Genomic DNA, 21,849 nt, shown 5'->3' with positions numbered 1-21,849 from the left:
AACTACTCTTACCATTTTGGTTCATACTCATCCATTCATCTAATATAGTTATAATTATATAATGTATACATTATTCATGTATATGTATTATCATATATAGATATATATACACACAAATTTGTATGTAGATACACATAATAATTATATATGATTTTGTACCCAATTTTAAAACTTTAAACAATATGTTGTGGGTATCTTTTCATGCTAATAAATGCTGATCATTATTATTTTTAAAGGCTGCATACCGTTATATAAATACACAATTTTTTCACTAATCACCTATTCACAAATTATTTTTTCACTAACTACCTAATTTAGGGAAATAGAATTTCTGTTTCAAGTATATTTAGTGGAAAGAATTTTGATACATGTAGTGAAATTGGCTTCAAAAAATTAGTAATAATTTGTACTTCCATGTTCAACATTGAGTATGAATTTCCTCACATTGTCACAATACTTGATACTATCAACCGTTTTTATTTTAGTCATTTGTTAGGAGAAAAATATCTCAATGTTTACCTTGCATTTCTTAGTTTAGTACTTAAACATATTTTGTATATATTTATTTTCACTTATAGTTCTTTATTTTTAAACTGTGTGTTTACGTCCTTTGGCTACAAATAGATTGATTTTTTAACTTTATTAAGTTTTAGGGCTCTCTATAAAGATATTATTATTTTTGTCTTCTACATGTCCTCCAAATATCTTTTCCAAGGTTGTCATTGCCTTTTATTAAAATCGTGGTAAAACATATATAGTAAAGTGCACAGATCTTAAGTTTACAGACTGGTTTGTGTATATCACATAACAATCGCCTAGATCTAGAAAAATAACATTTCCAGAACCCAAGAAGGCTCCCTCATGTTCCTTTCCAGTCAGTACTTCCCCACAGAGTAACCCCTATCCTGACACCATAGATTAGCATTGCCCATTCTTGAACTTCATATACTAAATGGAATCATACGTAGAAACAAGTAGGTAGAAAGAAGTCTCTGGCTTCTTCTACTTACCATTATGTCTGGGAGAGTCATCCATGTTGATACAGGTAAAGTAGCTCGTTATTCTGAACCACAATTTACCCGTCAGTTAAATGAGGACGATAATAGTACTTATGTTGTGGTTGTGGAGATAAATGTGTTAATATAGCTAGAACAGTGTTTGGCCCATGGTAAATATATATGCTTAATACATGTTAGCTACTAGTATTACACTAGGATTCAATTTGCTAATTTTTTATTTGAAGCGTTTGTATTGATATTCAGAAATGAGTTTAGTCATGCTTTAGCATTTGTGCATTTATGTGCTAGTCTTGTATTGTTTGGATATTGTGTTTTGCTAGTAAATGCTACCTTCACCTACCTGGGTGCTTTTTCCAAAAGTTGTGAAATGAACCCTTACCACTCACATCCACCAAAGATTCCTAACAAATCTGCCTCCCAGATACGTCTCAGATCTGCTGACTTTTCTCCATCACTACCTTCTCCACTGTGGTCCATACCTCCATCATCACTCTTTTTGTCCACTGTGCTAGTTACCTAACCAGTCCTCCAGTTCTAAACATGTGCTCCTTCCCCTTGACCTTAGGTAAACAATCTAAGACCTTATCAAGGTCTACCAGGATCTTCATATCATGACCGTGCGTCATCCGTCTCCATCCCTGGCTTGCACCATTGTCCCTCTCACCCTCATGCTCTGGACACACTCCCTGCCCAGCAGCACACTCTGCATCCCTAGACTGGCCAATCCCTACTTATTCTTTCTCACTGAAGTTTTTGTTGATGTGGCAATATAAAACAGATCTCCTTACGTAATCATTCATCTTACCTTTTTTTTCTTCTTTCTCAGCATTCGCAACGTGTAATTATGCATTTATTTGTATATTTGTTTAATATCTCTTAGGTCTGTGAGGTACTATTTTGTTTGCCACTTTATCTAGCATAATGCTTTGCACATAAGAATGCTCAGTAAATGTTTATTGAACACTTATTGTTTACTGAATGGCTCCCAGTCTAGCTGTGAACACAGATACCTAGACAATAGCAATGAAAGGAAAAATGGAAACAGATATATGGACATAGATGTTGAGGGCACAGAGGAGGAAGAAAGAAACTGTGCCAGGGGAATCCTCCCACTGGCACGTTACAGAGAGTTGCTCACTGATGAACTAACCTCCCCTTGAATGTTATTCTCTCAGAGTTGACATGTCGATGGCACTATGTTACCATTTAACACACAGGGAAGGAGTTGGGTTCTTGCCAGATATTAGATGCACAAGTCCCAACGGACTCAAGGAGGCAAACATTTGCCTGAGCTCTTGGCTCACACACAGAGCACAATGGCAGCTCTGAAGGGGGCAGGGGTCCTCTGCACCTAGCAGCCCTGTTTATTTTCTCCTGCAGCAGAGGGGGTAGCATAGGTCAGCTGAAATGGTGCATCCTAGTGAATATTTATTGACCCAAAATATCATGCTGACAGACATGCGGACAGGCAGACACAGAGGCCTCGCTTCTCTGCTGCCAAGGTTGTGACACGGCTGACATTTCCCCGCACGGGTCCTGACTTCCCCAGCTGCTCCTGGGGAAGCTGGTGTCTCACTGGTGGGGGTCACTGCAGATACTGTGCCATATGCCTTCCATGCTGCTGCCCAGGCCTCTACCAAATGGTGGTCTCAAGATGTTTCCCGTTCCCCCAGCCCACACAAACGATCACCTAGCCAGTCTCTGTCTCAGTCTCTTCCCTGCTAACTCTTCCATCTCCACCTTAACTCCATGGCAAGAATTCTAGGTGGCTAAATTAAGTGTGCATTTGAAAGAGGGAAGTCCCGAGTGACACCAACAGTCCCCTTTGTAGTGAAGAAACGAGTTCTCGCTTTTGCTATAAAAAGTAATGGTGTCACATAAATGTGACTCTTAGTATCATTCTTTCCATTTTCTGGGTTTTCTTTCCCATCTCTCCCATCACTGCTGACTTTATCTAATTAATTTAAATTTTATTTAAAAATCTTTGTTACTGTTATAATAAGTATCAGAAAACCATAAAAAGCAAACGTGCAGGTTAAAATCACTGCTTTAAGGCTGGGACTCTTTTAAACACTACCCGTGATAAGAGAATTTTTCCAGCCACCCCAGAAGCCCCCTAAATGCTCCCCCTCAACCACTGCCTCTCTCTCCCTGCTAGAGTAACCACCATCCCACCCAACTTTCACTGCAGGCACTTTCCACTTTTCTTTAGTCTTATCACCTAAGTGTATGTTCCTAAACACTAGTTTCATTTTACCTGTTTTTTAAATTATCTTTTTTTTTTTAAGATTTCTTTTTGATGTGGACCATTTTTAAAGTCTTCATTGAATTTGTTACAGTATTGCTTCTGTTTTATGTTTTGGTTTTTTGACCGCAAGGCATGTGAGATCTTAGCTCCCTGAGCAGGGGTCGAACCCGCACCCCCCGAATTGGAAGGCAAAGTCTTAACCACTGGATCGCCAGGGAATTCCCCTAAATTATCTTTTAAACATCTTTTAATCCATAGGTTTTCCCCTCCATGACCTTATTTTTCCTTACAATTCACTTAATGAAGAAATTGGATCACTTTTCTGCAGTTTCCTACAGTCTGAATTTTACTGATTGCTTCCCCAGAGCAAAGCTTAGTCTGTTCCTCTTCTATGTTTCCACTTATCCCAATCCAGGTTCTCTCTTTTTTTTTTTTTCCCCTTTTGGTCATGACAACCTCGTGGGTGATATGTTCTTCATCAGGAGGCGTATACATCTCAATGTCTATCCTTGTGGTATTAGTAGTCGTTGATGTCCAACACTCTATTTGTTAATTCATTAAGATTACACTGACATTCCAATTCTATTATTCTTTCTTTGTGAATTTGTTAAAATATTCTAATTAAGTACCCAGATAGTTTTGTTTTCTTTAGTGGTACGATTTGCATAGGAAAAGCAAGATAAAAGCTATTTTCAAAAAAAGAAAAAAAAGAAAAAAGTTCCATAACCTCTTCTTTTTTTTTTAACACCTTTATTTGAGTATAATTGCTTTGCAATGGTATGTTAGTTTCTGCTTTATAACAAAGTGAATCAGCTATAGATATACATACATCCCCATATCTCCTCCCTCTTGCGTCTCCCTCCCACCCTCCCTATCCCACCCCTCTAGGTGGCCACAAAGCACCAAGCTGATCTCCCTGTGCTATGCGGCTGCTTCCCACTAGCTATCTATTTTACATTTGGTAGTGTATATATGTCCATGTCACTCTCTCACTTTGTCCCCTAGCCTCTTCTAAAGATATCATTTTGGTTTTTTAGAGTTTAACTTTGAAAACAGTTAAATAAGCAACTAATCATGCGATACACTGGCATCCCTTCAGAGGATGCCACACATCCTAGGAGAGAGAAAGGGAGAGGTTAGGCCAGCAAAGTGGGAACCCAGGCAGGAGCCCAGCAGGCAGACAAGCCTCACATTTGCTCAGAGCTGACCTCCCGTCTTCCGTCAACTACTTTTGTGTCTAAAGCGGATTATGCTGGCCACACTAATGTAGAGTCAACACTTGGAGAGGGATTCAAGAGAGGCCTCTCTGGAGACACTGCCTTCCTTTCACACTCATTGTGTGGCCACTTCTAGGGATTTGGCAGTTCACCTTCCATTATTCCTCTTCCTCTGTCCAGCCTCCTCCCCACCTCTGCACAGGGAATGTCTGCAAAAGTCAGGTGAGTCTGAATTCACCTTCCAATTGCTGATTGATATCTGTCCTCCTGTTTTTTTCCTTTAGGGGTAGCTAGCTAGGGATTATGGATCTGGGCTTCATTGGGATTGGAGTTGGGGGATGAGGGGTGAGGAGGCTGGTGCTCACTGGAACTAGAAAAACTTTTTAAGTTGATATTAGAGTTCCCAGCAGAGTCCTTAATGTCCTTTAAGAAATACCAGAATCTTAAAAAATCTTTTTTATTGATATATAATTCACATACCATACAATTTACCCTTTTAAAGTGTACAATTCAGTGGTTTTTTTAAATATATTCAAAAGGTTGTGCAGCTATTGCCGCTATCTAATTCTAGGAAATTTTCATTACTCCTAAAAGAAACCCTGACCCCTTAGCAGTCATTCTGCATTATCACCTCTCCTCAACCCCTGGCAATCACTAATTTACTTTCTGTCTCTGTGTTTTCCTATCTGGACATTTCATATAAATGGATCATAGAGTATGTGGACTTTTGTATCTGGCTTCTTTCACTTATCGTCTGTTCAGGGTTCATCCATGTTGTAGCATGTATTAGTACTTCATTCCTTTTATGGCTAAATAATATTTCTTTGTATGGATATAGAACATTTTATCTATTCATCAGATGATGGACATTTGGGTTGTTTCCATCTTTTGGTTATTATGAATAGGGCTTCTGTGAACATTTGTGTACAGATTTTTGTGTGTACCTATGTTTTCAGTTCTCTTGGGTATAAACTTAATGGAATTGCTGGGTCATATAAGTCTGTGTTTAATTTTTTAAGGAACTGCGAAACTGTTTTCCAAAGAAGCTGCACGATTTTATATTCCAACTAGCCATATAGAAGGGTTCCAGTGTCTCTGGATCCTCATCAGCACTTGTTATTTTCTGTCATTTTTACTTTAGCCATCCTGGTGAGTGGGAAGTGATATCTCATTGTGGTTGTGATTTGCGTTTCTCTAATGACTAACGATGTTGAACATCTCTTCATGTGCTTATTGACCACTTATCTTCTTTGAAAAATATTTTTTAAAATACTGTACATGTTCCTAGAGGGATTTGCCTTGGTTACTAGCTCTGTCTAGTTTCTTCTTTTGCCTCTCCTCTGCCCCTTAGAACATGAGAGGAGAGTCCTAGCGTATTGTGCATATCTTCCCCTTGATGGCATCTTTACTTGGAGAGAACTGAACAGCAGAAGCAGCAGCAGACTCGGAGTGGGAGTAGGTTGGGGAAAGGGGGTGACGTTCTTTGTGTCATTTGAAAAAAACTCCCTAAGGGAGAGTGAAAAACATTCAATATGTTAGTGCTTATCTTTCTCTTTGGGTCCTATTTTTGAACAATTCCCCCTTTGACGTCTGTAAGATGGTGAAGGAAGTAGAGGTCTTAGAAATCGTTTCTTTGTTTTAGAAGAAGGAGAGAACAACAACAAAAAATAGTCCGTGAAGAAGTTGGTGAGACATTCGTGGCCAGGACTGGCTCCAGGCACCTCTTCCCCTGTCTGCCTTCTTTCTTCCCCACCTCTTCTTCCTGCTCTGGCACTGAAAGACTTCCAAGTGGCTTTCAGTATCTTCTCAGCAAGGGACTCAGTAAGCGTCTTAGTCTAGAGTGGTAGGGGCTCCATCTTGTCCCCACGTTGTGAACAAGGCTCAGATATTATCTGTGTGCTTAACATGGTGCTGGGTACTGGGGTGAGGTTACAGGAGTGATAGCTTCTTTTTCCCTCATTTACTCAAGAAGCATCTTTGAGCACCTACTATGTGCCCGACTTGGTGCTTTCCCAAAGGAGACCAACTTGGGGAAAAACAACTTAGAACCTAAGTCAACGTTTGATGCATTCCATGTGGATGGTCCCCATGAGAAGAAGAGCCTGAGAAGAGAAGAAGCCGGTGGAGGGTTGAGTGATGTCCCACTGAGGTGCAGAGTCACGGGGGAGTGGCCAGTTGGTGCAGCTCCCGCCATTAGCGAAAGAAGCTTGAACAGGGAGCCTCAAGTCAAGGAGGGAGGACTATCATTATCCTGACATGCAGGTGGAAACAATGTTTTTGAGCTTTTGCACATTTTCCCACACTCCTCGTGCCTTATAGGAGGCTATCTAATTCCATGTGCTAATGTTATTTATGGAGGCAAGAAGTAAACTTGATCCGTCATCAGCTGTTAGGAGGGTATTATCACTTTAAATATAATTGAGCTTCCTGCACCTTTTCAATTGTCATTTCCTTTCTAGTCAGTGTCAATTAATTCTCCATTGCTGGTTTTAGTTTTCTACTTGGTAAGCAAAGGTTTTGAATCCATCTTGATTAAAGCAGTGAGGCCCCAACTCCATCCTGCCAGCTTTCTTTGAAGTTCATGTAAACTCTATATTCAGATCAGCTGCCCAGGGCACAGAGAAAGATGAGCTATGAACTGAGACAACATGAGTGCGCCAGGCCAGATGCTTTAAGACAGTCCACTTCCTTCTGGGAATAGAATCACTAGAGAGTTTCATCTCTCTGGAATGGTTTAGGTGTGGCTGGGGGAAAAAAAACCCACAAAAATCAAAAAATGAAAAGATGATTTCTCAGGTCTCTTCTAGACACGGTCCAAATTAGCCTATTTGTTAATATCTATTTGTTAAAGCTGGTGGCAGGCTTTCCAATGCTTGGGATTGCCCAGAAATCTGGATTCTTCTGAGATATGCCATCTGGCAAGTTGATGGGTTAGTTAACACACAGAGGAAGTCAAAGAGGGGAAGCGTGGGATATTGTTAAACATACACCATGGCCTTTTCCTCCTATTTGTGCAGCAACCGCTCTGCCTCTGCCCTCTTACAAGACTACCTCTTCTTTCTCTCAAGTCTCTTAGTTTTTTCTTTATTCTCCCTCTCTCTCTCTCTCTCTCTCTGTCTCTGTCTCTCTCTGTCTCTGACTCTCTCTCTCTCTCTCTGCAAAACCAACAACTTCCTCCCTTTGCCTCTTCCTCTTTCACCTATTTTTCCTCTTTATACGTATTTTCAAGTGGAAGTCATGGCTCTGATACTAATACATTTCAGATAAGCCACTGTACCTCTTTGGGGAACAGTTTTTGTCAGTAAAATGTAATGATACTTAAATTTCCCTCAAATGCTAAAATTCTGTGATTCTTTGGAATACCTGTTTTGTTCAAGTAACACAACTTTCTTGCCCTAAAATCTGTGGAAATTGACCATATCATGGCTGACAAGGCAAGTGATAATTCAATCCCCTTTTCTTTCTCTTTGGGGAATCACTTTACCCTGCGTCAATATTAGAAAGTCAAACACGATCTCTGACACTCCTGTGACCCCACCCACAAACCAAGAAGCCTGGGAATAATAGTGTGTGCCCCTGAAGCAGCAGCTTCAGACATTTTATCAGCATCAGAAGCTCAGGATCTGGGGAAGAAGGATAAAGAAAAGGAGAAATTTGGAAAACACAACTTTTAAAATGGAGAATTTTTTTTGTGGTGTTGGACTCCCAAAGTTTATTATCTGTATCTCAGATTGCATGCCCTACTTTCTATGCCATGTATTTTCAAGTTCTTTCTCAGACAGAATATCTAAGAGAGCACCCCTCTCTCCCCCCAAAAGAATGAGTTTATTTTCCATATGGTACATGCTAGCAATCCTGGCATTTGACCACATTTATGTAAACATGCAGAGATAACTATAAATTATTGGACTTATCCCAGTTTGAGTTTCCAACTATGTACTACAATCATTACAGCTGTTCTTACTTTAGCCTAAGAAGATATTTTGGTCCATTATATGGCTGATTAGTCATTTAGACTGTAGACTACATTTACATTGTTTGGGGGTGGGGAGCATAACAGATATTCACTGGAGGCACCAAAAATCTATATATAAGCCAACAGTTCTGCAAACTGGTAGAGGTTCCCTAACCCCTCTCACACTCCAAGTTGTAACTGACCATCAGTCACCCAGGGCTTACCTGGCACTTTGAGAGGACTTTGGGAGAACCTGGGCTCTCCCCCAGAGTATTTAGATCAAAGAGAGCAAGAGGCCAGGATAACTAACAGCCTCACTTCTAAAAATCTGGGCGCTTTCCAACAGATCTGGGACTTGGTGGGGAGGGGACCCCGGTGGGCCTTAATAGCATTGTAGGAATCTTGGCAGTAAAGACTAAGCTGAGCTTTCTCACTCAGCTCTCCCTCACTCATCCCCACCACAGGTCTCGCTGCTTAGCACAAGCTGAGCTCAGATCCCCTGAGGGTCCCATAGGGCTGGAAATCTTGGGCTGTAGCCTGGTGCCAGCATCTGGGACAACCTGCAGGGGGCACCCTACAGGCACTGCCTTCCACAGCTCTTTCACTCTAGTACTTGGAGGAGTTATTCCACTACTGTTATTTGTAATTAACCATGCGGTTTATTCACATAGCATCTTAGGTTTTAGGCACTTTTTTTCTCAAAGAACTTTTATATGTTTTATTTAATTTTTTATTCGTGCCTCACAATCACCAGGCGAAGTAGCCTGGGTAGAGAGGTGAAATGATCTTAAAGTTTAGGTGGGAAACAGTGGTACAGACTATATTGGAAGGCAAGCGTCTTGATTCCTAGACCTGTGCTGTTTCTACAAAAGTTCTTTACAATGAGGATAATAATAAACAGAAAACACTTCTGCTATCCCTTTTATTTTCATTTTCCTCTTTAAAACTTTGACATGTTTTATTTATGTCAGTCCTCCTGAGATCAGTTTTCATGAAACCCTAGTACTTTACTGGCTGTCCTCCATGCTCAAACAATGTCGGGTAGGATCTCCAGTCTTGTTCTGATTTATTCAGCAGATGGAGAGTTATTATCAATATTTCTTCAGAGTTTGAGGGGGTACTTTTGGATGATAGAGTTAGTTTCCATTTATCATCATTTTATCCCCAGTGCTGGCTTTGGGGGCTCTGATTTTTGCCATACAAATGTGAACCATGAGGTTGCATTCAACTTGGTCTATTTCAAAGCCAGAAGAATAGAGACCAGAACATAGAAATATATGGTGGCCTTTGGCAACTTGGTGGAAATATCTACTTACGGCATTGACTCATATCTTTATTCGTCCCTCTTTAGACCTTGAAGAGGTCATAGAAAACATTTAGTAGCTCTGATTCAAGGCTCTTGTTCTCACTGATGCAGAAAGTGAGACTCAGAGAAGTCAGGAGACTTGCCTGAGATCACACAGCTGCTTGGTGGCAGTGCTGGAACTAGGCATCAGGTCATTTGTTCTGGGTCTGAGGTGTTGTCTGAAACCACAGGACCTCTTAAAAACAAGGTCTGGCTATGCCTGAAGAATGCTGAGGGAGATTCCATGTGATTAACTCAGCTCAATAAACACTCACTGAGGCCACCACAGGGAAAACCAGCGAGGTGTTGTGTGGAACCCCACGTGGCTCGAAAGGGCTGACTGGGCAAGTCCAACTCTGTTTGTCCCTCAGTTCTGTCCGAGGGGTACAAGGGTCAGGCCTCCTGAAATGCTGCTATGTCTACATTGAGAAATTCACTCAGAAGACTAAAATCTTTTGTTTGGATGGATGGGACCCAAGCCTTTCCTTTATTCCCTGCGGTAACAAAAAGGAAGGCCATGGAGCGGCTTTCCTACGAAACCACAGGAAGATTAAAGGGCCAGGGAGAAGGAATGCATTTTGGATGAGGAAGTTGGAGAGTTCTTGAGCCCAGAAAGGAGACTTCTCGTTATTAATGGTGGCTCTACCACAGCTGTGGCTTGGAAACGGGGAAGACGGGAGGCGGAAGAGACCCACGTATGAGTCTGTGTCTCTGACTGCAGACATGTGCTTTGGACACCGTGTCCCACCGGCGCTTGGAAAGGGGCAGGAATCCTCGCTGCCCACGTCTGACAAGAGTCCCTGCTGGCCACCTTCTCCCTGTCTCGGATGCAGTGAGCACCGTGGGGGAGGAGTTGAAATTGCTAAGAATAGCCATGGTCTTTGAGACATGCTCTTTTCAAGGAATCAATGGAATTAGAAATGAGATATTAGCTCTAATCAGTCACATATGTTGGGTTCTTAGCCCCTAGGAAAAGAATTTCTGACTGCGGCTCCTCACCCAGTGGGGAAAATGCATCTACACCTGTGGATCTGGCAGGGCCCCTCTTCTGTCCTCTGGAGGGTCCAGCACAAAAGTACCCCTTAGTATACGCTGTCAGTCTGTCATCTGGTCTGATCTAAAGTGGCCAGGCTTCTGACTAAGCATCCCCTATGTGGCTTTTCAACAAGTGTAGAAGAATTTCAAGGCACACATAGATCCAGACTGAGCCAAGAACTAGGGGCTGGAGGTAAATTCCAGCTCCCCTTTGTCTTATTTGCTTATGTTTCTGAGATGTGGAGGTGTTGGAGAATTAGGCACATAGTGAGAGGATGGGTTTTTTGTTTTACTTTTTATTTTACAAAAATTTAAACCTAAGAATAAATGGCAAGAATAATCATATGAACCCCTGTGTGCCCTTCATATAGACGGAGGATTGGTGAGCAGGTTTTCAGTAAGCATGTGAGTTTCTCAGTATGGTCCCCTGACCACCTACATCAGAATCACCCCCAGACCTCTTCACTCAGGACCGCAGGGCAGCCTGGGATGCTGCACTCTGCACAGTTCCCCAGGGAGTGTTGATAGGCTGGTACCTGTGAACTGCCCTGTTGTGATCCTCAGGTGTCTATTAACTTGCCCCTTCATACTTTTTTCTTTTTTGTCTACGTTGGGTCTTTGTTGCCGCACGTGGGCTTTCTCTAGTTGCGGCGAGCGGGGGCTACTCTTCGTTGCGGTACGCGGGCTTCTCATTGCTTGGCTTCTCTTGTTGCGGAGCACGGGCTCTAGGGGTGTGGGCTTCAGAAGCTGTGGCGTGTGGGCTCAGTAGTTGTGACTCGTGGGCTCTAGAGCGCAGGCTCAGTAGTTGTGGCGCACGGGCTTAGTTGCTCCACGTCATGTGGGATCTTCCCGGACCAGGGTTCGAACCTGTATTCCCTGCATTGACAGGCGGATTCTTAACCACTGCACCACCAGGGAAGTCCCTGCCCCTTCATTCTTTGTGTTACCAACTCCACCAGCTCCAATGAGTGGTCAGAATATTGTACTAATTGATACCATCTCTTTAGACCCTGCATCATACCTTCGAAAATATAAACAAGGGGAATCAGCCCCTTTTCCTTTTCTAACATGGCACTCTTCCGCTTAGCTACTACGCATGACCCTTATTCAAACTCAACAGACTTGTAATGAAAATAAAATCTCGTGTTAAGGTTCTTGCCAACTTTTTAATACTTAAGTTTAATTTATGATTCACATTGAAAGTTGGTTTTATAGCCCTGGGCCTGTGCTTAACTAGAAACATCCCCTATGAATTATTTGTGTATGGGTGATGGGTGTGAATACAGACACACTCACACAAAACACTAGTAGAACTTTTAAATGTCAACATTTAAGTATTCCAAAGGGAGCAAAGGACAAAGTTAATTTTCTGGAGAGATTTGAAGTCCAAGGTCTAATCTACAGTTGTTTCTGTTTTGGGGTCTGCATTATGTCATTTAAAATAAGAAGAGTTAAGGAAGCAGGGATGGGTGAAATGGAAAAGGATGGGGACGGGTGGTCAGGGAGCAAATAGCAGATTAGGTGTTGGCACATTGAAGTCATAGTCAGGCAGCGGAGTCGTGGCAAGAGACCCCGCATGCTTCTTCAGATGGGTGAATGTTTCTTGTACATATTTGCATTCCTCACAACACCGTGCCCAAGACTGGACACAGAGCAGGTGCTTGGCGTTTGCTGAATGGTTATATGAATGTCATCCCTCAGCTTCTTATGAAGATGCCACTGGCACAACTTCAGGGCTTAGACAGGGCAGACGTATGAACCCACCCCTGGGGCTCACATTTTGGTCTCTCCTTTGGCTTCTGCTGCTTACAAGCCACCACATTGCAAAGCTTCAGGAACCACATTCACTTATGTAGAACCGAGTGTGAATGGAAGCCCTAGAATTTGGCCCCTAGCAACTCTCACTGTGCCCGGGGCGCCTTCTGGGAGGATGCTGTGACCGCTATGGGCACAGCCTCCCTCCCGGAGTTAGCACATTGGATTTGTGTGTTCACATTCCCTCCTGTTGTTCACTCACACACAAATGCTGCTCATCTACAGTTTTGTGCTGCGTTCTCAGGGAAGCCTAGCGGCCAGATCCCTTTAGGAAATTGACCCCCCTCTCCCCGCACAATACCTTTTATCCGCAGCATTCCTAACCCTGTTCTGTAAGTATCATAAACGCCGAGGGTATCTGGGACCCTTAAAGTTGAAGACATTCACTTTATTGAGGTTCTAACGGAAGGCCTTAGAGTTATGGCTCTTGGAGAAAGGAAGGATAAATGTGATATTTGGGGCACACGCTTTTTCAATTATGGGCAGCTCAAACCCAGTATTGCTCCTCATCCATCTCAATCTGAAGGCTGTGGGGAGGCTGCACCTAAACGTCTTTGCACACTTAATCTCAAACCCCACTCATGCAGCTTCTAAATTTTTTAAGATTAATCAAATCTAAGTCTTGCAAAGTGGTGCACTCTGATTTATATGAGTTTTGGCAAACAGGCACAGCGAATAAAAACTTTCTTAGTTGGAAATGACAGCATTAGGGGAACGAGGGCTGGAGAACCATACCAGGGCACCCTGTTTTGATGAGCCGGTGGCAGCTCCTGGAACTCCGTTAAAGGACTCTTAACTTGGTGTGGTGCTGAGGCTGGAGCCTCCAGGTAGCATGCGAGGACTGGTGTATCCTCCTACCCTTAGATTTATTTTTGAGCTCTAGTTCCCATGAAGGAAAACCTTAGAAGGTCTTGTCTCAGAGGGATTGGCATTAAGCTGTGCAGGATTCTGTGGTAGGGGCTGGAGGTGAAAGTTGAGAAGCTGGAATCAGCTCTGGCTCAGGAGCTCATCAGAAAGATGCCCAGCTACCCACTGCAGGGGTCAGTGAATTCATACTTGACTCAAGCCATGGCTTTCTGAGAAGGTCCAGTGTAATGAATCAATCTGGCAGCAATCAGTATAGCATAGTAACATACAGTTAAGCTTGGTTCTGAGTTCCTGGTTCTGGGTTACTATTCCATCGTAAGCATTTCCCTGCAGTGAATTAACCTTGATCTTGGCCTTAATGTTCGGCAATCTTAGCTTGTCCCATAAGAGCACTGAAAGTTGAAGCCTTTTGTCTGGCAGTGCCCTGCTCCCCTGCCATGGAGGGGGAATGAACAGAGGCAGGCTGGCTGCCTAAGTGAGCTGGGGCACCAGGAAACATGCCAGCGCACAAGGGAAGTATTTTGTAGGAAACAGAGGGAGAAGCCCCATCACACAAATTGGGCCTTCTGATGGGAGAAAGGGATAGCTGTGGCTTGTCAGGCTCAGCATCAAGTACAGCAGTTATGGTGCAGATGGGTAGCAACAAGACAGGTTCCAGACCTACCAGGTAAGGGTCTGAGCCCCTGGGAAAACATTGGTCTTTGTCAGACTGGCTTCAAAACTGGGTGGGACTGGGCCGTACAGCTACCTGGGAAGGAAGAACTCTTCCTTTCTAAGACATATGTCAAAGGAGCAGTACCCTCTGTGAAAACAGAAGAGGGTTTAAAATTAACACCTAGGAAGAAGTTATTTAAAATAAACATCTGGACAATACCCGGTACGTGTTACTCTACATTTTCTTTTAAGGTCTTTTGTAAAACATGACTAGGTTCTCTCAACCCATCACAGGCACTAAAATTTTTTTCTAAAGAGACAGCGAAATATCAGAGTAAAATCATGCACCTCCTTACAGGCAGGCAGCGGGAATTCAGAGCACAGATTAACCTGGTGCACCAGGCAGGTGCTTGGCCTGCCTTTGCAGAGTTCATTGCTCTCTGAGAAATAAGATTAACACGCAGGAAAGTACAGGGACCTGTATAAGCCAGATGATGAGTGCCATATGGATGCAGACAGATAAGTGATAAATGAGGTTCATGGTCACAGGGAAAGGGCTAAAGGACCCAAGGACAAGTGGGATACAATTGGCAGGGGAAGAATGAGGGTGACAACAGAGAGGCACAGAGTGCTCTCAGGCACTGGTGAGGTGGTCTGCAGCAGAGGGAGGGTAGAGTGGAGATGGATGGGAAAGAAAGGGGGAGGGCTCAGTATTGGTTTTTTTTAATATCTAAGTTTCTATAGCTTTTATTTATTTTTTATTTTTATTTTATTTATTTATTTATTTATTTATCGCTGTGTTGGGTCGTCGTTTCTGTGCGAGGGCTTTCTCTAGATGCGGCAAGCGGGGGCCACTCTTCATCGCGGTGCGCGGGCCTCTTCACTATCGCGGCCTCTCTTGTTGCGGAGCAAAGGCTCCAGACGCGCAGGCTCAGTAATTGTGGCTCACGGGCCTAGTCACTCCGCGGCATGCGAGATCTTCCCAGACCAGGGCTCGAACCCGTGTCCCCTGCATTGGCAGGCAGATTCTCAACCACTGCGCCACCAAGGAAGCCCCGAGGGCTCAGTTTTTAATCTTTCACTTTATCCAGTCCAGAAGGCCCATTGGAGATGTGGAAAGATCTCCAACTACTTCTGAGGCTTCAGATCCACTCAAGGGCAAAGTCAAGGATACCTAATGATTTCCTTTAGTATTCGGGTCTGGTAATGAAATCTAGGTCAGTAAAACAAAGTGACTTTGGCCTAGAATTTGGTTGAGGTTGGCGAACATTTTGCATCTTCCCCCTGAAATTACCCTGTTTTTCTGTCGTTAATAACAGCAGCAGCAGCAACAACAATAATAATGAAAAGCAAACTCTTGCTCTATGTGGCAGACACTGTTTTAAGCTCTTTCAATATATTAACTCATTTAATTTTCACGTCAACCTGATGAAGTAGTTACAAGCATTATTCTCCTTTTATAGGTGAGGAAACTGGAGCAGAGACAGCTCCTGCTTTAACCACTGCTTTCCCTGCCTCTTATAAATTACCAGTAGGATGATCACTGTGTAATATAATCGCAGGGCCCAGCTCACACATACTTTGTTTGGTTTTGCTTTTAATTATTATTATTTTAAATTTTATTTATTTATTTATTTTTGGCTGTGTTGGGTCTTCGTTTCTGTGCGAGGGCTTTCTCTAGTTGCAGCAAGCGGGGGCCACTCTTCATCGCGGTGCGTGGGCCTATCACTATCGCGGCCTCTCTCGTTGCGGAGCACAGGCTCCAGACGCGCAGGCTCAGTAGTTGTGGCTCACGGGCCCAGTTGCTCCGCGGCATGTAGGATCTTCCCAGACCAGGGCTCGAACCCGTGTCCCCTGCATTGGCAGGCAGATTCTCAACCACTGCGCCACCAGGGAAGCCCTGCTTTTAATTATCGTTACCACTTGTTCTTAGGTACCTTGCGCCATCTTGGAGAAATTATTTGAAACTAGTGCCTGGTCAGAGCATTGCTTCTTTCCTGGCATAGTGGGGGATTTGGGATGGTGAGCTGCAGAGCTGCCAAGCTCCCTGCGCTGGACTTTGCATTCCACAATTGGAATTGTGTGCCGAGGTGTTTCTTACCTGGGCACACTCTACAAGGTAAGGCTTCAAAGTACATACGCCCTTTGACCAGAAGACATGAAATTTAATTATTATACTTCACAATTCTCTTCATGTAATTATTGTATATCTTTATATTATATTAAAGAATTCCCATTTCTTGAATGTTATTGTGTGTTTATTAAGAACAAAGCATGGTGAGTGCTGTCAGGGGTACAGTGATGAATAAGAAAAGGACTCTGACCTCATTTACAGTGCCCTGGGGTAGGCAGAGTATATGCAAATAATCGTAATGACCAAAATACATTCTTCCAGAACCAATTCTGTTGTGGTTACACAATTTTTGGAACGTTCAACAAATTCAATTCAATAAACATTTATTGAGTATCTACTATGTGCCAGGTGCTGTGATAGATTCTGAGGATGCAAAGGTGAAAAAACTTTTGTTCCTGTCACCATCTATAGTTACTCTAGTTTGAAGCTGTGTGAACACACTCTAGGGAAGCTAGAGGAGGGAAGGAATAATTCTGCCTGGTGTGGGGCTAAGAGGAAGGCTTTCTAGAGGGAGCAGCACTTGAACTGGACCTTGAAAGTTTTGTGGGACATCACTGGACTAGAAGGGACACTTTTAGGGCAGGAAAAGGTGAGCAAACCCACAGAGGCACAGGAAGAGTACAGTGTGCTTGGTTAATGCGCTCTACGAGGCTGGAAAGAGAATCTGGAACCAAGCTGTGAAGGGCTTTTAACAGCTGTAGTACATTGTTTGGACTTTACCTTGTGCAGTTGTGGGAAGCGGGTGGGGAATCAGATAATAAATTGGGCAGTCAGTTCCTGAAATAGTCAATACTGAACTTAATTAGATTCTGGCGACTGCATTCAAAAGCATAACAGATTTTAGAGTTGAAGGGCCAGGCTTGAATCCCAATGTGTCGATTATAAGCCATGTGACCTTGACCAGCTTATTTAACCTCAGCTGTAAAAGGAGGCTAATAAGTATATCAGCCTTACAAGGTCATTATGAGAACAGAAGGAGACATTAGAGAAAAATGGTTTCTATACTGTTAAGCACTGTGTAAATGTTAATTAATAATATTGTTATTTGGCGCCAGAAAAAGGGAGATGCTGGGAAAGTATCCGTTTGCTTAATATCTTCTCTCTGTGTTGTAGAGAATTCTTGGTTTTTCAGCAGTGTAAACGCTAATGGTTTGCTTTCCACGTGCCATGAAAACCGTTTTTAGATGTGACGCTTCTAAACTTGGTATACAGCCTCGTACAAACGAGGGCAAAAGGAAACTAGCATTTTCTGAGTACTGTCCTGTGCCAAACACTTGGCAAACATCGTCTCATTTAATCTTCACTGTAACACTTTGAGGTAGTTATTATCCCCATTCTACAGATGAGGAAATCAACATTGAGAGTTAACTTGTCCGGATTAATTAGGAAGTGGCAGACCGTGGACTTGAAAGTCTTATCTATGCTGTCATGCTTGTTGCGCCTCACTGTGCTGTCCCACAGGGAGCAAGGCGGGCGAAGGGCTGACTTAGCCCCCAGTGGCCTTCCAGTTTCCAGCTCCAATTCACTTGAGATCTTGATATCCTTACAGCTATCTCCTTTATTTAAACTAGCTGGTCCTGCAATCAAATAGCCTTGATCAAACAAGCACACAGTAAATTCTTGCAGAATGACTGGCTAATTGGTGTATCTTTCATCACTTCTCTAGATGTTTTCACCCTGAGCACCACCTACTACACTTTATTGATTTCACTGTATTCTTTGGTCTGCCCGTTGGTTCTGGGGCCATTGTTCTGGAAGAGTGAATAAACAATGCTTTAGAAATTACTCACCAATGAGAGATGAAAAGATACTGGAACAGAGGTATTGATAAAACATTCATGGGAGTGAGGCTATTTTAGATGGTCTGAATACCTGTGAATGAATTATATAATGTCTCTAAAATCTATATGATGATTTATTTCAATGTATTGTAAAATTTAATTCTGTTATAGGTTAGGATATTTTCAGTTCCACTTTTAATAATAACAAAAAGCCTTTTATATAAAGTAGAAAGGGCACACACTGAAAAGCAAAGAACAGTCTTTCTTGTTGACTAGCAGTGACATATTTCCTTAGAGGAAAAATCCTGCAGCAGACTTTGAGTGTCAGGAAGAAGAATAATTTATGACCTTAATACTGTAGCTGAAAAGAACAGTTAACCATTCCTTTTTGAAGCAGAGTATGGAAAGAGGGAAAGGCTTAAGTTTAAGAGGTTAACTCATCTTTGTTTTTAACTCTATTTTTTTTTAATCTTGCTCCAAATTTTATTAGCCTTTTAAATGTGAACTTATGCTAATATAAGTAAATCTGTAGTTTTGCTGCTTAATGAAAGTTCTGTTTTGTGAAGGGAAAGCCTATCATTATGAAAGTGGGCTAAGGGGATCCAGAGGGTTTGAATATTGAGGCTGCAAACCAGGCAGCTGCATTCATAGTCAGTACCTGGGCTGAAAAGGAGCATCACCTTTGGAATGTTGACCAAATAAAATAATGGCAGACATCGCAGTACCAAAATGGAAAATCCAACACACTGACTTTATTTCCAGTGTGAATTTTGAGTCAAGGGAACCTTTGCCGTGGTGGAGAAACGGAAAGGGCATTGAACCTGGAGGCAGAGGACTGGGTTGCCTGTGTTGCTGCCACTTGTTTGCTGTGTGGGCTTGTGCAAACCATTGAACTTCTCTGAGCTCAGTTTTTTCATTGATAAAATAGTGATGATAGGAGAAAGGTCCTTGGAAAGTCTTCATTTTCTAGGAGCATGAGGCTGAATCTTCTAGAGAGGTTATGGACAGGATTAATAAAATCCCATATTTGACCATGACTAGCAGAGTGCCTGGAGCAAAGCGAGCTCTCCAACCCTGCTTGCTCCCTTCCTCATTCCCTCGCTCGGTGCTGAGCACCGACAAGACCGCAGCAGGTCCCTGTTAACCGAGAATAACACGTTCAACGGCATCTGCTGCTCTGCCTTAGCCCCGCCACCGGTTTTCTGTTGGTGGGTAGCAGAAGGTATGATGCTGCCTGAGCATGTGGAATCCATGTCTCCTGGGACTTAAGCACTTGGGAAGCAACTGATTCTTCTCCATATTTGGGTTTCAAAATAAAACCTCTGAACTAGATAGAGGTCTAATTTAAAACTGGAATGATCAAGTGGTTCAAATGATCAGTGTCTGCTATTTACAGTAGCCAAGACATGGAAACAACCTAAATACCCATCAACAGACGATTGGCTTAAGAAGATGTGTGTGTGTGTGTGTATGGAATATTACTCATTTGTAAAAAAGAATGAAATATTGCCATTTGCAGCAACATGGATGGACCTAGAGAATATTATACTTAGTGAAGTGTCGGAGAGAAAGATAAATATTGCAATACTATATGATATCACTTATATGTAGAATCTAAAAATAGTACAAATGAATCTCTATACAAGACAGAAGCAGACTCACAGACATAGAAAATAAACTTATGGTTACCAAAGGGGAGAGGGAGGGAGGGAGGGAGGGAGGGACAAACTGGGAATATGGGATTAATAGATACAAACTACTATACATAAAATAGATAAGCAATAAGGATTTACTATATATAGCACACGGAATTATATTCAGTATCTTGTAATAACCTATAATGGAATATAATCTGAAAAAAATACATAAGTCACTTTGCTGTATGTCTAAAATTAACAATATTTTAAATCAACTATACTTCGATAAGAAAAAAAGTGATCAGTGTTTGAGAAAGAAAAGTCAGCTTCCCCAGAAATACTTAGAAAAGGAGGCACTAGCAAGGATGAGCTCTAGGCTGGAGGGTGTCAGCCTGCAGGTGGGCGTGGAGGTGGGGGCCAGAAGAAGAGAAGGACGCCTCAACATTCCTTCATCGACTGCAAATTGCTCTGCCAGGGAGGATTCCCCACTTGGGATCAATAAGCTGTTCTCAGCTGATACTCTTTAAAGCCTAGAAAAGTGTGGAAGCAATCATACCGTGGGGGAGTTTCCACGTGGCCCTAGGCGTGCTGAGGTAGAAGAATGAAAGCTGCCCTAGAGAGCTCAAGAGAGAGGAAGGGAAACAGCTGTGAGCATCTCTGGATGGAAGAAACCTGTGATAGACGCACACACGGTGAGAAAGAGAAAAGGAGCAGGGAGACAGGGCAGCAAGAAACAGCACATTTCCATTCATTTCATCTTGAAAACATAATGGTCTTCTTAAAAAAAAAAAAATTCAGGAACTGGTTCATCCTGTATGAATATTTGTTTTTAGCAAGTGAGTAAACAAGTTAGGTTTTAACTTAAAAAATATAATTCTCTCCTGTTCACTGTCTCATCAATGTGGGCTTGATAGTACATAGTAAAGCTACAGAGTTTAATACTGTAGTAGATAGTAGAGTTTAACACTGCATGTGCTGAATTTAACTTGTGACTAATTTAGGATTGGATGAAACTGGACAGATCCAAAGATGGAAATATGGTCTTTATTGCTTCTTCTTTCACGTGGGCTGGAAGACTGTTGGTCTGTAAAGCAACCAAGATGATAGGAACATATGTTGGGAAACTAAATTAAAAGAAGTGTGGAAAAGGGGGAGGTAGCTACCACCTATTATGCTGTGCATCTCAATCTTTCTGAGTCTTTGTTTCCTCATCTGATAAATTAGGATAATAATGCCCATGGGCTTGTGTAAATAAGATTATACAGGGCATATAAGAGGGCTTGACCTATAGGAGTAGATAGTGGACGCATCAGTGTTGGTTCACTTTCTCTGGCAGAGCACCACGTTCTCTGGTGAAGCATTTGTTGACTGCCATGCAGAAATGCGTTTCATGTCACCCAAGGCAAATGGGGTGTTGGTAATTGAGTTTAAGTTTTCTTTTCCTCAACCTCGAGGGACAAGAGTTAAGTTAGGAGGGTGGATATTTCATGTTTCTTGCTATGTCAGAGAGTTTGCTGGGGGGGGGGGTTGGGGGGTGGGGAGGGTGATGGCTTTTCTGGTGTCTCTGTTAATCATACACTAGGTGGTTGCCAAGCAGCTGAAATAACTACATTTTCTGGCATGGTTTACTTATTGCTGGCCTATAGAGAGGTAGCCTTAGAGAGGTTCCCAGAAGAAACTCAACAGTAAGTGTCCACTCCTCTTGGATACCCTGCTAAGCACTTTCAAATGCAATACCCCAGTTGCTCCTCAGACTTACTCTAGGAAGTAACATCCCCACTTTAAGGAAGGAAGATCACCACTGAGAGAGATTGATTTGCCTGCAGACTTATTGCAATCAGCACCCGTACCCTGAGGCTAGAGCTAAATATGGAGCCTGAGTTCCTTGTGAGCTGGTAGAAGGGGAAGGAAAGAAGAAAAAGGACCAAGTCTGTCAGTATTGATTTAAACGCCTCATTGCTTCTGTTGTGCACATCTCTGCAGTGTTCTCAGGCGACCTCTGGAGGAATCCAGCACACGCGGAATATCTGCAGCCACCCCACAGCACATCCCCAGAGCTTCAGCTCAAGAGGTAAGCCGCAGCCCACTCTGCATGCCACTGCAGACGGCTACTCACGAAAGGGACTGTTTCAGAGTTAACTT

The 21,849-nt window shown here is 42.6% G+C and overlaps 1 long non-coding RNA gene across 2 annotated transcripts in view; it reads left to right on the top strand.

The window, feature by feature from the left end:
* The window catches only part of LOC309617511, a 149,434-nt gene that overhangs the window by 51,485 nt on the left and 76,100 nt on the right, over positions 1-21,849 (top strand). For both annotated transcript variants that reach the window (XR_014238013.1, XR_014238014.1), the window contains exon 3: positions 21,691-21,778. This is a non-coding gene — a long non-coding RNA (uncharacterized lncRNA). The remainder of the gene's footprint in view (positions 1-21,690; positions 21,779-21,849) is intronic.

This window comes from Balaenoptera borealis (assembly GCF_965194805.1).
Source record: "Balaenoptera borealis genome assembly, chromosome: 1".
Taxonomy (NCBI): domain Eukaryota; kingdom Metazoa; phylum Chordata; class Mammalia; order Artiodactyla; family Balaenopteridae; genus Balaenoptera; species Balaenoptera borealis.
The sequence above is the reverse complement of the archived record's forward strand: the minus strand, read 5'-3'. Positions and strand labels throughout refer to the sequence as shown.